Source organism: Bison bison, unplaced genomic scaffold, assembly GCF_000754665.1.
Source record: "Bison bison bison isolate TAMUID 2011002044 unplaced genomic scaffold, Bison_UMD1.0 scf7180017864219, whole genome shotgun sequence".
Taxonomy (NCBI): domain Eukaryota; kingdom Metazoa; phylum Chordata; class Mammalia; order Artiodactyla; family Bovidae; genus Bison; species Bison bison.
In genome coordinates, this window is record NW_011494791.1 from 120528 (window position 1) to 135075 (window position 14548).

Below are 14548 nucleotides of genomic sequence, written 5' to 3' on the forward strand. Positions count from 1 at the left end.
CTAAAACCAGCTTGAACATCAGGAAGTTCACGGTTCACGTATTGCTGAAGCCTGGCTTGGAGAATTTTGAGCATTACTTTACTAGCATGTGAGATGAGTGCAATTGTGCAGTAGTTTGAGCATTCTTTGGCATTGCCTTTCTTTGGGATTGGAATGAAAACTGACCTTTTCCAGTCCTGTGGCCACAGTAAGTTAGAAACAGAAAGAAAAACACCATATCACTTATAGGTGGAATCTGAACTATGACACAAATGAACTCTATGAAAAAGAAACAAATTGACAGATATAGAGAACAGACTTGTGTTTCCAAGAGTGGGAGGTGGACTGAGAGTTTGGGGTTAGCAAATGTAAATGATCAATGCTATATATAGAAATAAACAACAAGGTCCTACATATAGCACAGGGAACTATATTCAATTTCCTCTGATGAAGCATAATGAAAAGGAGTATGAAAAAGAAGTATATATAGACATATGTATAACTGATTCACTTTGCTATACTGTGGAAATTAACACAGTAAATCAACTATAATTCAATAAAATAAACAAAAACAAATAAAAACAAATCATAGCTTCTAGAGTTTTACTGAGGACTAGAAATGACTTAATAAGATTTAAAGAGTGATGTTTCTTAGGATTGTTTAGAGGATTAAATGTATGTAACCCATCTTAACAAGCTTCCCAGGTGGCTCAGTGGTGAAGAATCTGTCTGTCAATGCAAGAGTCACAGGAGACCCATGTTTGATCCCTGGGTTGGGAAGATCCCAAGGAGGAGGAAATGGTAACCCACTCCAGTATTCTTGCCAGGATAGTCCCATGAGTAGAGCAGCCCGGCAGACTACAGTCCATGGGGTCACAAAGAGTTGTACACAACTGAGTGACTTAACACACAGGCCCACAGCCATTTTAATATGGTGCCTGGCAAATAGTTAACGCTTAATAAGCATTACTTATTATTTATGGGCTTCCCTAGTGGCTCAGATGGTAAATCCTCTGTCTGCAGTGCAGGAGACCCGGGTTTGATCCCTGGGTTGGGAAGATCCCCTGGAGAAGGAAATGGCAGCCCACTCCAGTATTCTTGCCTGGAAAATCCCATGGACTGTGGAGCCTGGTAGACTATGGTCCATGAGGTCGCAAAGAGTTGGGCAGGACTGAGCGACTTCACTTTCACTTTCACTTTCAAGTGGCTAGTGGTAAAGAACCCACCTGCCAGTGCAGGAGACATGAGAGTCATGGGTTCTATCCTTGGATCAAGAAGATCCCCTGGAGGAGGGCATGGCGACCCACTCCAGAATTCTTGCTTGGAAAATCCCCGTGGACAGAGGAGCCTGGCAGGCTGCAGTCCATACCTTGCAAAGAGTGGGACACAACTGAAGTGACTTGGCATGCATGCATGCATGGATTATTATTCATAATAATGTTATTGACACATGAAAGTCATTGGGCACTTAGGAAGTACTCACCAGACAGTAAGTACCTTCATTCTTTCTGCACACCTTACTGCCATGGATCATATACCAATTAATTAACCTGATTCAGTAAAGTCTCTAAAGTGATCACACGAAGTAGCTTAAAATTAAGTTCAATTTCACAATCATTTCTTGAATGTTTTCTTCTTCCTACTTTTCCTGTTCTTTGCTTTGTTCTGTTTTATAATGTCTACCACCACAATAAAAATGCCCAAATTAGCATGAATTAGGAGTAAGAGTATATTGGACAGTAACTACTGAGTTGAATCATATGAAACTGTGAATGTTTCTCTTTTAACTCCTCTTTTAAAGAGTAACATTTATTGAGTTTTCTACTGTGTGGATTACAATAAACTGTGGAAAATTCTGAAAGAGATGGGAATACCATACCACCTGACCTGTCTCTTGAGAAACCTATATGCAGGTCAGGAAGCAACAGTTACAATTGGACATGAAACAACAGACTGGTTCCAAATACGAAAAGGAATATGTCAAGGCTGTATATTGTCACCCTTATTTAACTTATATGCGAGTACATCATGAGAAACGCTGGGCTGGAAGAAGTACAAGCTGGAATCAAGATTTCTGCGAGAAATATCAATAACCTCAGGTATGCAGATGACACCACCCTTATGGCAGAAAGTGAAGAGGAACTCAAAAGCCTCTTGATGAAAGTGAAAGTAGAGAGTGAAAAAGTTGGCTTAAAGCTCAGCATTCAGAAAACTAAGATCATGGCATCTGATCCCATCACTTCATGGGAAATAGATGGGGAAACAGTGGAAACAGTGTCAGAATTTTTTGGGGGGGCTCCAAAATCACTGCAGATGGTGATTGCAGCCATGAAATTAAAAGACGCTTACTCCTTGGAAGGAAAGTTATGTCCAACCTAGATAGCGTATTCAAAAGCAGAGACATTACTTTGCCAACAAAGGTCCGTCAAGTCAAGGCTATGGTTTTTCCTGTGGTCATGTATGGATGTGAGAGTTGGACTGTGAAGAAAGCTGAGAGCCGAAGAATTGATGTTTTTGAACTGTGGTGTTGGAGAAGACTCTTGAGAGTCCCTTGGACTGCAAGGAGATCCAACCAGTCCATCTTAAAGGAGATCAGTCCTGGGTGTTCATTAGAAGGACTGATGCTGAAGCTGAAACTCCAATACTTTGGCCACCTGATTCGAAGAGTTGACTCATTAGAAAGGACTCTGATGCTGGGAGGGATTGGGTGCAGAAGGAGAAGGGAATGACAGAGGATGAGATTGCTGGATGGCATCACCGACTCGATGGGCATGAGTTTGGGTGAACTCTGGGAGTTGGTGATGGACAGGGAGGCCTGGCGTGCTGCAATTCATGGGGTCGCAAAGAGTTGGACACGACTGAGCAACTGAACTGAACTGAACTGACACGTATTAAATTACCAATTCCCCCATTGTTGACTTGATATAGAAACAATTAACCCTTGAAGAAACTAAAAAGGGTTAAGAAAATTATCCAAAGGCTTTCATGGAAAAGGCAAATTAGTTAAATCTTAATTTTTATTCAAATATCCCCAAGTTTAAGAAAAATAAAACTAAATAAAATGACCAAAATGATTAATTATAAGTTTGCACTAGATGAAGCTAAAAAGAGGTTAAGAAAATTATCCAAAGGCTATCATGGAAAAGGCAAATTAGTTAAAATATTAATTTTTATTCAAATATCCCCAAGTTTAAGAAAAAAACTAAATAAAATGACCAAAATGATTAATTATAAGTTTATACTTGATGTCATATGTTTTTAAAAGAATTGTATTTTGTTACTCTTTTTCATTTTTTTTTTGCTAATTCTATAGAAGTGGCATACTTGGAACTCACAACATTCACCTGAAAACAGTTTTTAAATAGTTACTTTTAAGTAGCTAACTCTGAATGTTTATTGAGTGCAAGGATTATTTTAAATGTGTCTCATCAATAAACTAATTTTGTTATCACAACACTCTTGTGTGATAGATACTAATTAACCTCTATTTTACATATGAAAACTTTGAGGCAAAACAGGTAAATGATCTGCTCAAGGACACTCAGCAAAATGTAGCAGAGTCTAGAATTGAATGTATAAATCTGATTCCAGAGAAAGCTCTTTAATCATTTATGCTGAACAAATGAGAGCAGCACCCACATGTAAGTGAAGCATAGTATGATAAGAAAGGAAGTCTAATGTATTGCAAGAAGGTAATATATTTTATGTTTAGTTAATAAAAATCAATTATGTCAAATTCCAGGAATTTGATGGAATGTTTTTTAAGAGACTGGCAAGTTATGGAGAAAGAGAAAGAGACTATGCAGTTTGAAAATCACGTATCATGATATCCATGATATCAAAGAAGAAAAATGAAATCAATCAAATGGCACATCCTGTGCATTGCATGCAGCTCCCTTCTGAACCATTTATGTGACTCTTTATTCTTGCTTATAATATTTTACTGCAAAAATCCAACGTAAATAAGTTAAACAGCAAGAGGTAGAAAGCCACATGACTAGATAGATTCTGCTATGAAAGGTTAAAAGAGGAATTTAATTGGAAAGAGTGTGCTATTTTTTTATGCATAAAGAATGTGATGTGAACAAGTTCAATTTGACTTATAAGTAAATGAGATTGTACTAAGTATAGGAGCTCTGGAACTTCTTGGGTTCCAATGGCTTATGATATTTGCTTGTTTGAATATTGTTGGCAATGTAAATAAACCAGCTGTTCATGAATTGAAGTTGCATCATCTATTCTTCCTGGTTGCTCCTATTGCATAGAAACCATTCCTCAGGTGGAGAATGGTAGAGCAAGTAGTACTGATGGATTGGAGAGTTAGCTTAGGTTACAAGTGTTTTTAGCAGCTCGATGAATTATTTTTCCATGCCCTTTATGTTCAACAGTGAAGTGCAAGTCCACTTGACTAAAACATGATTATGATGACCAGTTGTTCAGTTTGGGACAATGGCTTGCTTCTCTTCAAGCAGAAGCAGACTTTCTTGATAGAGAGTGGTATTGGAAACAGAAGGAAACCTGGAAATGAACAGCTAATTACCACGTTGTTGTCTTGCAGGGTTCAGAGCATTTTTGAGTTTTGCCAGCTACTCCTGTTCCATTATTAAATTTTACCAGGCCCTGCATACTAGTATCACCCAGGTGAGCTCTTTCAAATATCATATCCTGTTCCTCATATTTTTCACAGTCACTTGGTGGAGGTCCAGTGACGGCAGATGATAGCAATTGGGGGAAACATCCCTTCAGTCTGGCGCTCCTAGAGATTCTAAAGTATCATCTCAGTTCACTTAGCCCTTAAGAACTTGATAAACTTTGGTTATTTTCTTCTTACAAATTTTATGGTAATTACTTCTTCCTTCCATGATGTTCCTGAGTGAAACAGAGAGCATGTCTCCTCTCTGTGAGGAGCTTGTCATTATTTGGTATTCATTCACCTAGCAAACTCTCTCAAGGGTTTAAAAAATTATGATTTTGAAGGTTTTTCCATGTTTTATCAAATTTCAGGACAGAAACGATCTTCCCTTGTGGTGCTTTTAAATTTATGTAAAAAAAAAAATTACCTGATTGCTTATATAGTATATTTATCATCATATCTCTTCAGTGGAAGTTAATTATCATACATGAACTGAAGAATTCCTAAAACTTAGCAAGTCACACTATACTGTAAACAGTTAAGTCCAAGGGTTCCAATCAAGAATAATTAAATCAAATAGAGGGCAAAGTCATGGTTTAATTAGAGAAAACATCAGGAAATCATATTTTAGATAGATTTCACACTTTTAGCCTACAGTATGCTAAATTTATTATCCGACTGTGTAAAGATGGCAGTACATCCATATACACTTAGTTGAAATTTAGGTGAGATTTACTGAACGATAACTATGTCTAAGGCACTGTAATAAAAACACTATGGGAGCATGCTCAGTCACTCTATTGTGTTCAACTCTTAGTGACCCTGTGGACTGTAGCTTGTGAGGCTCCTCTGTCTGTGGAATTTTTCAGGCAAGAATACTGGAGTGGGTTGTATTTCCTCCTCCAGGAGACCTTCCTGATTCAGGGATGGAAACTCTGTCTCTTATATCTCCTGCATTGGATGGCAGATTTTTTTTTTTTTTTTTTAGCACTGTGCCACCTGAGAAGCAAAAACACTATATGCTTTTTAAGATTTTAGTATAAATATATTGTTTATATAATGTCATTATAGCACTTCTAGAAATATAAAACCATAACACCAAAGAAGGTATACATTAATTCTTCCCGTGGAAAAAACCATGGCATTGGTAGTTTCAATAAGTGAGTCATGTTTATAGCTCATTGTTTATAACATAAGGAACTACTTGTTATGAATTACTGCAATAAAACCTGACTTCCAATAAGCAGAAGTCTTAATTTATGCTACTATTCATCTTAAGCGGACTTTATAAAAGTAATTCAATAATTTTACTGTTGTTTAATAACGTTGGACCACTAATTTTGTTTTTCAAAGGCACCCTGTTGATGAATATTGAGTCATATTCATTATATACATAATTTTATTTATTCATTGAAATGAATCTATACCTACAAAATGTTATTTTTCTGGTTTTGATATATTTACGTATTAATAAGTGGTCAAAAATTACAATGCTGATAAACAATGGGAGCAAGATCTATATCATATTTCTGTTTTCATTGCTCATGATATTTTCTTTTGCTTGATTAATTCTTATCTTTTGAAACATAAATTCATGTTTATATCTTAATTCCAGTTAGGCTCAGAGTTCATTGCTCTGAAAAGCAGTATAAATTAGTGCTACTGCTATGAAAATTGTCTTTAATGGCAGATAAACTGGTGTTCTAGTTTGATATTCACCACTTAATAATTTTGCAATATTAGGCAAATTATATAATCTTTCTGAGCCTGGATTTACTAGTTTAAAAAATAGGAATAAAATCTCATAGAATTCAACAGAGACTTGCAAGTTCTAATCAAAGTACCTGTAAAGGAATAAATACTTAATATATATTAGATTTTGCAATTATTGTTATCATTCTCTGCCCATCCATTAAGAATTACACATAACTTTTTGGTGCTATTGTAATGATTATTTTTTTCTGATTTTCAGTCCCAAAGATTATCCATAATATAAAATTCATAAGTGCTTGTTTAATTTACTCAGTGACTGTTCAAAACACACAAAATTGCTTATTAAGACTAAGAGATGAGAACAAGTTGATTGTTAAACAATCTGGAAAATAATCAATAAGTTGAGCCCAGTATAATAAAAGTTAACTCTAATGGTTGCTAATGTATATCATTCATATTTAAATTCTACCATGAATTATGACCATCTCAAAATATTATAGCGAATTTTGCAATAGCTTGAACTATTTTCCTTTAAAACACTTCAAAATTAATGACTAAAAACAAATACATTATATGCATATAGAATATATGAAAAGTGAAGTCACTCAGTAATGTCCAACTCTTTGCGACCCCAAGGACTGTAGCCTGCCAGGCTCCTCTGTCCATAGGATTTTCCAGGCAAGAAGACTGGAGTGGGTTACCATTTCCTTCTCCAATAAAATATGTAAATATATGTAAACATATATTAAATGTATAAAGCTGCCGGAACGTATGTGTTAGAAAAGTACTAATTTGGAAAACTTTGTTATAATCCAGCATTTTTTTTTATCAGTAAGTATTACTAACATAGGAACTAAAATATCTTATTGTCAATTTATAGAGGATTGCATATCAATATCAATACACATTGTACAAAGAAAGATTCATTGCATCAACGGCGTTACTGCATAATACTAAGGTTATTGTGAGCAGAGTCCAGGAAATTTTGCCACAGCCTCAGGAATGGTAACACAGGAACAACGTTTCCATGACAACACTCTAACCAGGCTTTCAAGATGTACTTGTAGATGTTCATACTCTGTAATGAGAAAATATAATAACATTTTTACCTTGAAAAGCAATCTAAAAACTTGTCAGTCTTATTATTAACCATTTTATCTATTATTATCTGAAATTAAAAATATTTTATATGTAAAATATTTTCCTTAAAATAAATAATTTACTTTAATCCTAAATATTTAGACCATCTTATAGGAACTGTGCTTAATATAGGTTCATTTTTGCTGCCAATACTAGGTAGATTGCACATAATTTTAGTTATTCATGATAGCTAACAATACATGTTATTATTCTAGAATCTAAATTAGTGCTTATAAGTTATTGATCAATTATTGGAGAGCAGTTTGTTTTTTCAAGTTACAATACAAATGTTATATTTGTTAATTTATTGCCAATTCACCCAATTTTAAGCTGATTGAGTATTCTGTTTAAAGAATAGATTAAAATCTAAATTATTTTCCTTTTTTTTCCTTTTGGTCACATTCATCTTGAGAACCTTAGAGTAATGTTCACTAACTTTCCTGTATGATAAGATTATATCAATGTCTGTTTTGTAAGTGCTAGAATTAAATGAGAATTAAATGATAGTATATGAAGTATAGTTCAAAACTGTTCGTATTTTAGAGAATTAATGCTCCACTTGATCTTCTACAAATATTTTACTTTGGAACACTCAGACTGGATATCTTCTCTTTTCAAAAAGAGGAGGTCATGTTTTCTTTTACCAATTTAATTGTTCTTCATAATCAGGGAAACCTCAATGATGTAATAATTGATATCATTTCAAGATGCTACAGTTTCATCATATATTTCTTAATATTTTAAATTCTAACTTGTTTCCAACTCAAGGGAAAATGATTTGCCTAGGGCGAAATATGCGTACAGGTGGCTAAGTGGTAAAGAATCCACCTGCCAATGAAGGAAACAGGGGTTCGATTCCTGGGTCCGCAAGTTCCCCTGAAGTAAGAGCTGGCAGCCTGCTTCTGTATTTTTTTTTTTCTGCTCCACTATTCTTGCCTGGAAAATTCCATGGACAGAGGAGCCTGGCAGTCTACAGTCCATGGGGTTGCAAGGAGTCAGACACAACTGAGCCACTGAGCACACACGCATGCAAGGAGAAATACTCATAATTTGGTATTTTTGAAATAATCAGTACCACTTATATAAAAGGTTTCCTAACCACAGTGAAAGTAGTAATTTCAAACTTTTATGAAAAGCTTTAATTTTGTACCTGTGAGGACAGATTATCTGATTGCTTTTCTCTGTAAAGCAATCACTTATTAATGTTGCAACTAATCAAATATCTCTGAAAATGTATTCCTGGAAAAATAAAGCTGGTATTTTCATCCCTATTTATCTCCTATGACTACTTCTCAATTATATCAGAACCTTTACAGGTGGAGGAGAAATAAATAGTATTTTCACCACCAATAATAAATAAGTTTATAAGGACCTGAATATTTGCAGTTGTTAGAATTCAGTAAGCTTTACTTTGGTCTTGATACATTTGGTACTTCATATATTGCATGTAATTGATAGTGTCTTCACATCAGATGAGACTGTTAGAGAAAAATTATTTAGAAACTTAGTAATTGTGACTATTTTCAAATAAATATTCTATTTATCCCAATGTATTTTTTCTGTAGAGCTTCCCATATGGCTCAGTAGTAAAGAATCTACCTGCCAAGGCAGGAGACATAAGAGATGCAGGTTCAATCCCTGAATCAGAAAGATCCGCTAGAGTAGGAAATGGCAACCCACTCCAGTATTCTTGCCTGGAAGATTCCATGGACAGAGGAGCATGGCAATATACAGTCCATGAGGTCACAAGAGTTGAACACAACTGAGTGACTGAGCACATACACATATTTTTTTTCAGTAAGCATCATTATTTTTCCCAGTAGGAGAAATTTGTCTCTTGGCACTTTCTTTGTGTTAGTAAAGTTGATTTCCAAATACCAGAAGTGTTGTGGCTGCTTTGTTTTCTGTGCAGTAAAATAATCACATTTTCAATGACAAACCCTTTAGTCATTATTTTCTAATTGTATTAAAAGTTTAGCACTTCCTTTAAAATGTACTGCACTAGCCTAGTAGTGTTACTAAAATGAGAAATAGAAGGCATTTTTTAGTAGTGTACTATTAAATATAACATTTGAAATGTGATGCTTTAAAATAGATATATTTTAAAGTAGAAACATTTGCCTCCAAATTGTTGTATTCTTTTATTAGAAATATATAATGTAAAATTTTCAGTGTTTATTAAAATTTTCATATTGTCCTAAATTATTTGCTAATGTAACTTTGCATATTATAATAATATACTCATGACAGAGTAGTTTCTTAATTCTAAGATGTACATTTTTAGCATTTCTAAGTTTCAACTATTAGGATATATCTTTGAATTGATATAGCATTAGCTTTGCCAACAAAGGTCCAAGTAGTCAAAGCTATGGTTTTTCCAGTAGTCATGTATAGATGTAAGAGTTGGACTATAAAGAAAACTAAGCACCAAAGAATCGATGGTTTTGAACTGTGGTGTTGGAGAAAACTCTTGAGAGTCCCTTGGACTGCAAGGAGATCCAACCAGTCCATCCTAAAAGAAATCAGTCCTGAATATTCATTGAAAGGACTGATGCTGAAGCTGTAACTCCAATACTTTGGCCGGCTAATTCAAAGAATTACTTGTTTCAAAAGACCTTGATGCTGGGAAAGATTGAAGGCAGGAGGAGAAGGGGATAACAGAGAATGAGAAGGTTGGATGGCATCACTGACTCAATGGACATGAGTTTGAGTAAACTTCAGAAGTTGATGATGGACAGGTAGGCCTGGCATGCTACAGTCCATGGGGTCACAAAGAGTCGGACACAACTAAGCGAGTGAACTGAACTGAGCTGAGCATTAGCTTGTCTTAGGGAGTGACACACTGGAGTGGTCACAGGAAAATGGGTAGCTGCTGGAGAGGTTTTCAATTCACCCTCTCCAACTTGTTTTTGGAGTCAGCCACTGTGAGTGTGCTCCTTAGAGCAGAGTCCAGGCTTCCCACAGCCTTTCTGTTAGCCCCAGTGGCCCTTCAACCAGTCATGGGGTGCCTGTACTCCCTGTGTGAGTCTTCAGGACTATGGTGCCTGATATGTGACTCCAACTGCTCATTCCTGAAAGTGAATCTTCTCCCTCATAATCTCCTTCATCTTCTGAGTCCCCTCCCAGGGGCACAGGTCCTAACCTGATGGCCTCTTTTCCTTGTCGACCTAATTTTGTGTGGACATTTCCTATAGCCTTCATTATACAGAAATCTTTCTGCCAGTTTTCAGTTATTATTCAGTGAGAATTGTTTCACAGGTAGATGTATTTTTGATGTGTTCATGAAGTGAATTGAGTTCATGTATTCTTCCCTCCATCTTGATTGATCTCCCCAGGCTTCTCAAACATGAAATTTCCTACTGTTCATACAATATAGGCTGAATTTGAAAATCAGTACTTCTTCTGAGAAAGATGTTTAAGGTAGTTACCATGAACATTGCAATCAAGTTATAATAATCATCTAAAATTGGTATTAAAATACAATTTTGAAAATGACATTTTAGAATATAATCTTGCTTAAAATCCTGGAATAAACTGATCATTCTCTGAAAACACTCTAAACTATACTATTTCAGAATAATGTATTTGGATATATCTCCAAGTCTAGAGAATTACTTAACCAAAGAAAATATCAAATAAATCTCTTCCTCACAAATTCAAAAGTGATCTAAAACAGCATACACATAAATGGAGATTCACAAAAACTGCCCCAAAACAAACAAACAAAAATGCTGCCTGTTCAACTTTTCTCAAGGAAGAAATAAACAATTACATTAAGTAGATTATTGTATAGACTAAACTTTTATGAGGTAAGAAACACATCAAAGTCTCATTAGAGAGACTGGAAAGTGAAGAGGGGCAGGAGATTAAAAAGCATTAATCTGGAGACTCATCTCAGGACTAAGAAACTGTGATTAAGGCATGCATCTAGAGGGAAAGATAATAATTTTCCCTCTATCCCTCTAGATTATTGACTGAGACCACTTTGTAATAAAAGCCAGATTAACCGGAGGAAAACAGAGGTTTAGTAATCAGTAAATTCCTGTATACAAAGGAGATACCTGGGAAAACCAAGTAACTCCTCAAAATGGTTCAAGCCACCACCTTAAGTAAATCTCCAGCAGGAGTGGCAGCTGCACCGGCTGAAAGGAGATACCCCACATTCAAAGTCAGGAGCGGCAGCCCAGAGGAGATATGCCACGTCCAAGGTCAGGAGTGGCAGCTGTGAGGAGATACACCACGTCCAAGGTAAGAGAAACCCAAGTAAGATGGTAAATGCTAAGACAGGGCATTAGAGGGCAGACAGACTGAAACCACAATCACAGAAAACTGGCCAATCTGATCACATGGATCACAGCCTTGTCCAACTCAATGAAATTAAGACATGCCATGTACGGCATCCCAAGACAAACTGGTCATGGTGAAGGCGTCTGACAGACTGTGGTCCATTGGAAAGGGAATGGCAAGTGACTTCAGTATTCTTGCCTTGAGAACCCCATAAACAGTATGAAAAGGCAAAAAGATAGGACACTGAAAGATGAACTCCCCAGGTCGGTAGGTGCACAACATGCTACTGGAAATCAGTGGAAAAATAACTCCAGAAAGAATGAAGCCAAAGCAAAGACAACACCCACTGTGGATGTGACTGGTGATAGAAGCAAGGTATGATGCTGTAAAGAGCAATATTGCACAGGACCCTGGAGTGCTAGGTCCATGAATCAAGGCAACTGGAAGTGGTAAAACAGGAGTGGCAACAGTGAACATCCACATTCTAGGAATTAGAAAACTAAAATGGATGGCAATGGGTGAATTTAACTCAGATGACAATTATATCTACTACTTGACCAAGAATCCCTTAGAAGAAATGCAGTAGCCGTCATAGTCAACAAGAGTCTGAAATGCAGTACTTGGATGCAATCTCAAAAATGACAGAATGATCTCTGTTCGTTTCCAAGGCAAACCATTCAATACTATGGTGCTCCAAGTCAATGCCCCAACCAGTAATGCTGAAGATGTTGAAGGTGAACAGTTCTATGAAGACCTACAAGACCATTTAGAACCAAAAAAAGATGTCCTTTTCATTATAGGGGACTGAAATGCAAAAGTAGGAAGTCAAGAAACACCTAGAGTAACAGGTAAATTTGGCCTTGGAGTACAGAATGAAGCAGGGCAAAGGCTAATAGAGTTTTTCCAAGAGAACACACTGGTTATAGCAAGTACATTTTTCCAACAACTCAAGAGAAAACTCTACACATGGACATCACCAGATGGCCAACACCAAAATCATATTGATTATATTCATTGCAGCCAAAGATGGAGAAGCTCTATATAGTCAGCAAACACAAGACCAGGAGCTGACTGTGGCTCAGATAATAAACTCCTTATTGCCAAATTCAGACTTAAATTGAAGAAAGTGGGGAAAACCACTAGACCATTCAGGCATGACCTAAATCAAATCCCTTATGATTATACAGTGGAAGTGAGAAATAGATTTAAGGGACTAGATTGATAGACAAAGTGACTGATGAACTATGGATGGAGGTTCATAACATTGTACAGGAGACAGGGATTAAGACCGTCTCCAAGAAAAAGAAATGCAAAAAAGCAAAATGGCTGTCTGAGAGGCCTTACCAAGAGCTGTGAAAAGACATATGAAAAGCAAAGGAGAAAAGGAAAGATATACCCATTTCAATGCAGAGTTCCAAAGAATAGCATGGAGAGATAAAAAACCTTCCTTGGTGATCAATGCGAAGATATAGAGGAAAAAATTGGATGGGAAAGACTAGAGATCCCTTGAAAATTAGAGATACCAAGGGAACATTTCATGCAAAGATGGGCACAATAAAGGACAGAAATGGTATGGACCTAGCAGAAGCTGAAGATATTAAGAACAGGTGACAAGGATACACAGAATGACTATACAAAACATATCTTAATGACCCAGATAACCATGATGGTGTGATAACTCACCTAGAGCCAGACATCCTGGAATGGAAAGTCAAGTGGGGATTAGGAAGCATCACTATGAAGAAAGCTAGTGGAGGTGATGGAATTCCAGTTGAACTATTTCAAATCCTAAAAGATGATGCTGTGAAAGTGCTGCACTCAATATGCCAGCAAATTTGGAAAACTCAGCAGTGGCCACAGGACTGGAAAAGGTCAGTTTTCATTCCAATCCCCAAAAACACAATGCCAAAGAATGTTCAAACTATCACACAATTACACTCTTCTCACAAGCTAGCAAAGTAATGTTCAAAATTCTCCAAGCCAGGCTTCAGCAATACATGAACCGTGAACCTCAGATGTTCAAGCTCATTTTAGAAAAGGCAGAGGAACCAGAGATCAAATTGCCAACATCCGCTGGATCATCAAAAAGCACGAGAGTTCCAGAAAAACATCTATTTCTGCTTTATTGACTATGCCAAAGCCTTTGACTGTGATGATCACAATAAACTGTGGAAAATTCTTCAAAAGAATGGAATACCATACCACCTGACCTGCCTCTTGAGAAACCTGTATACAGGTCAGGAAGCAACAGTTAGGACTGGACATGGAACAACAGACTGGTTCCAAATCAGGAGAGGAGTATATCAAGGCTATATACTGTCGCCCTGCTTATTTAACTTATATGCAGAGTACATCAAGAGATCCCTGGGCTAGAATAAGTACAAGCTGGAATCAAGATTGCCGGGAGAAATATCAATAACCTCAGGTATGCGGACGACACCACCCTTATGGGAGAAAGTGAAGAACTAAAGAGCCTCTTGATGAAAGTGAAAGAGGAGAGTAAAAAAGTTGGCTTAAAGCTCAACATTCCCAAAACTAAGACCATAGCATCTGGTCCCATCACTTCATAGCAAATAGATGGGGAAAGAGTGGAAACAGTGGCTGACTTTATTTTTTGGGGCTCTGAAATCATTGCAGATGGTGATTGCAGCCATGAAATTAAAAAATGCTTACTTTTTAATGGTTGAGTAATACTCCATTGTGTATATGTACCACAGCTTTCTTATCCATTAAAAAGAATACATTTGAATCAGTTCTAATGAGGTGGATGAAACCAGAGCCTATTATACAGAGTGA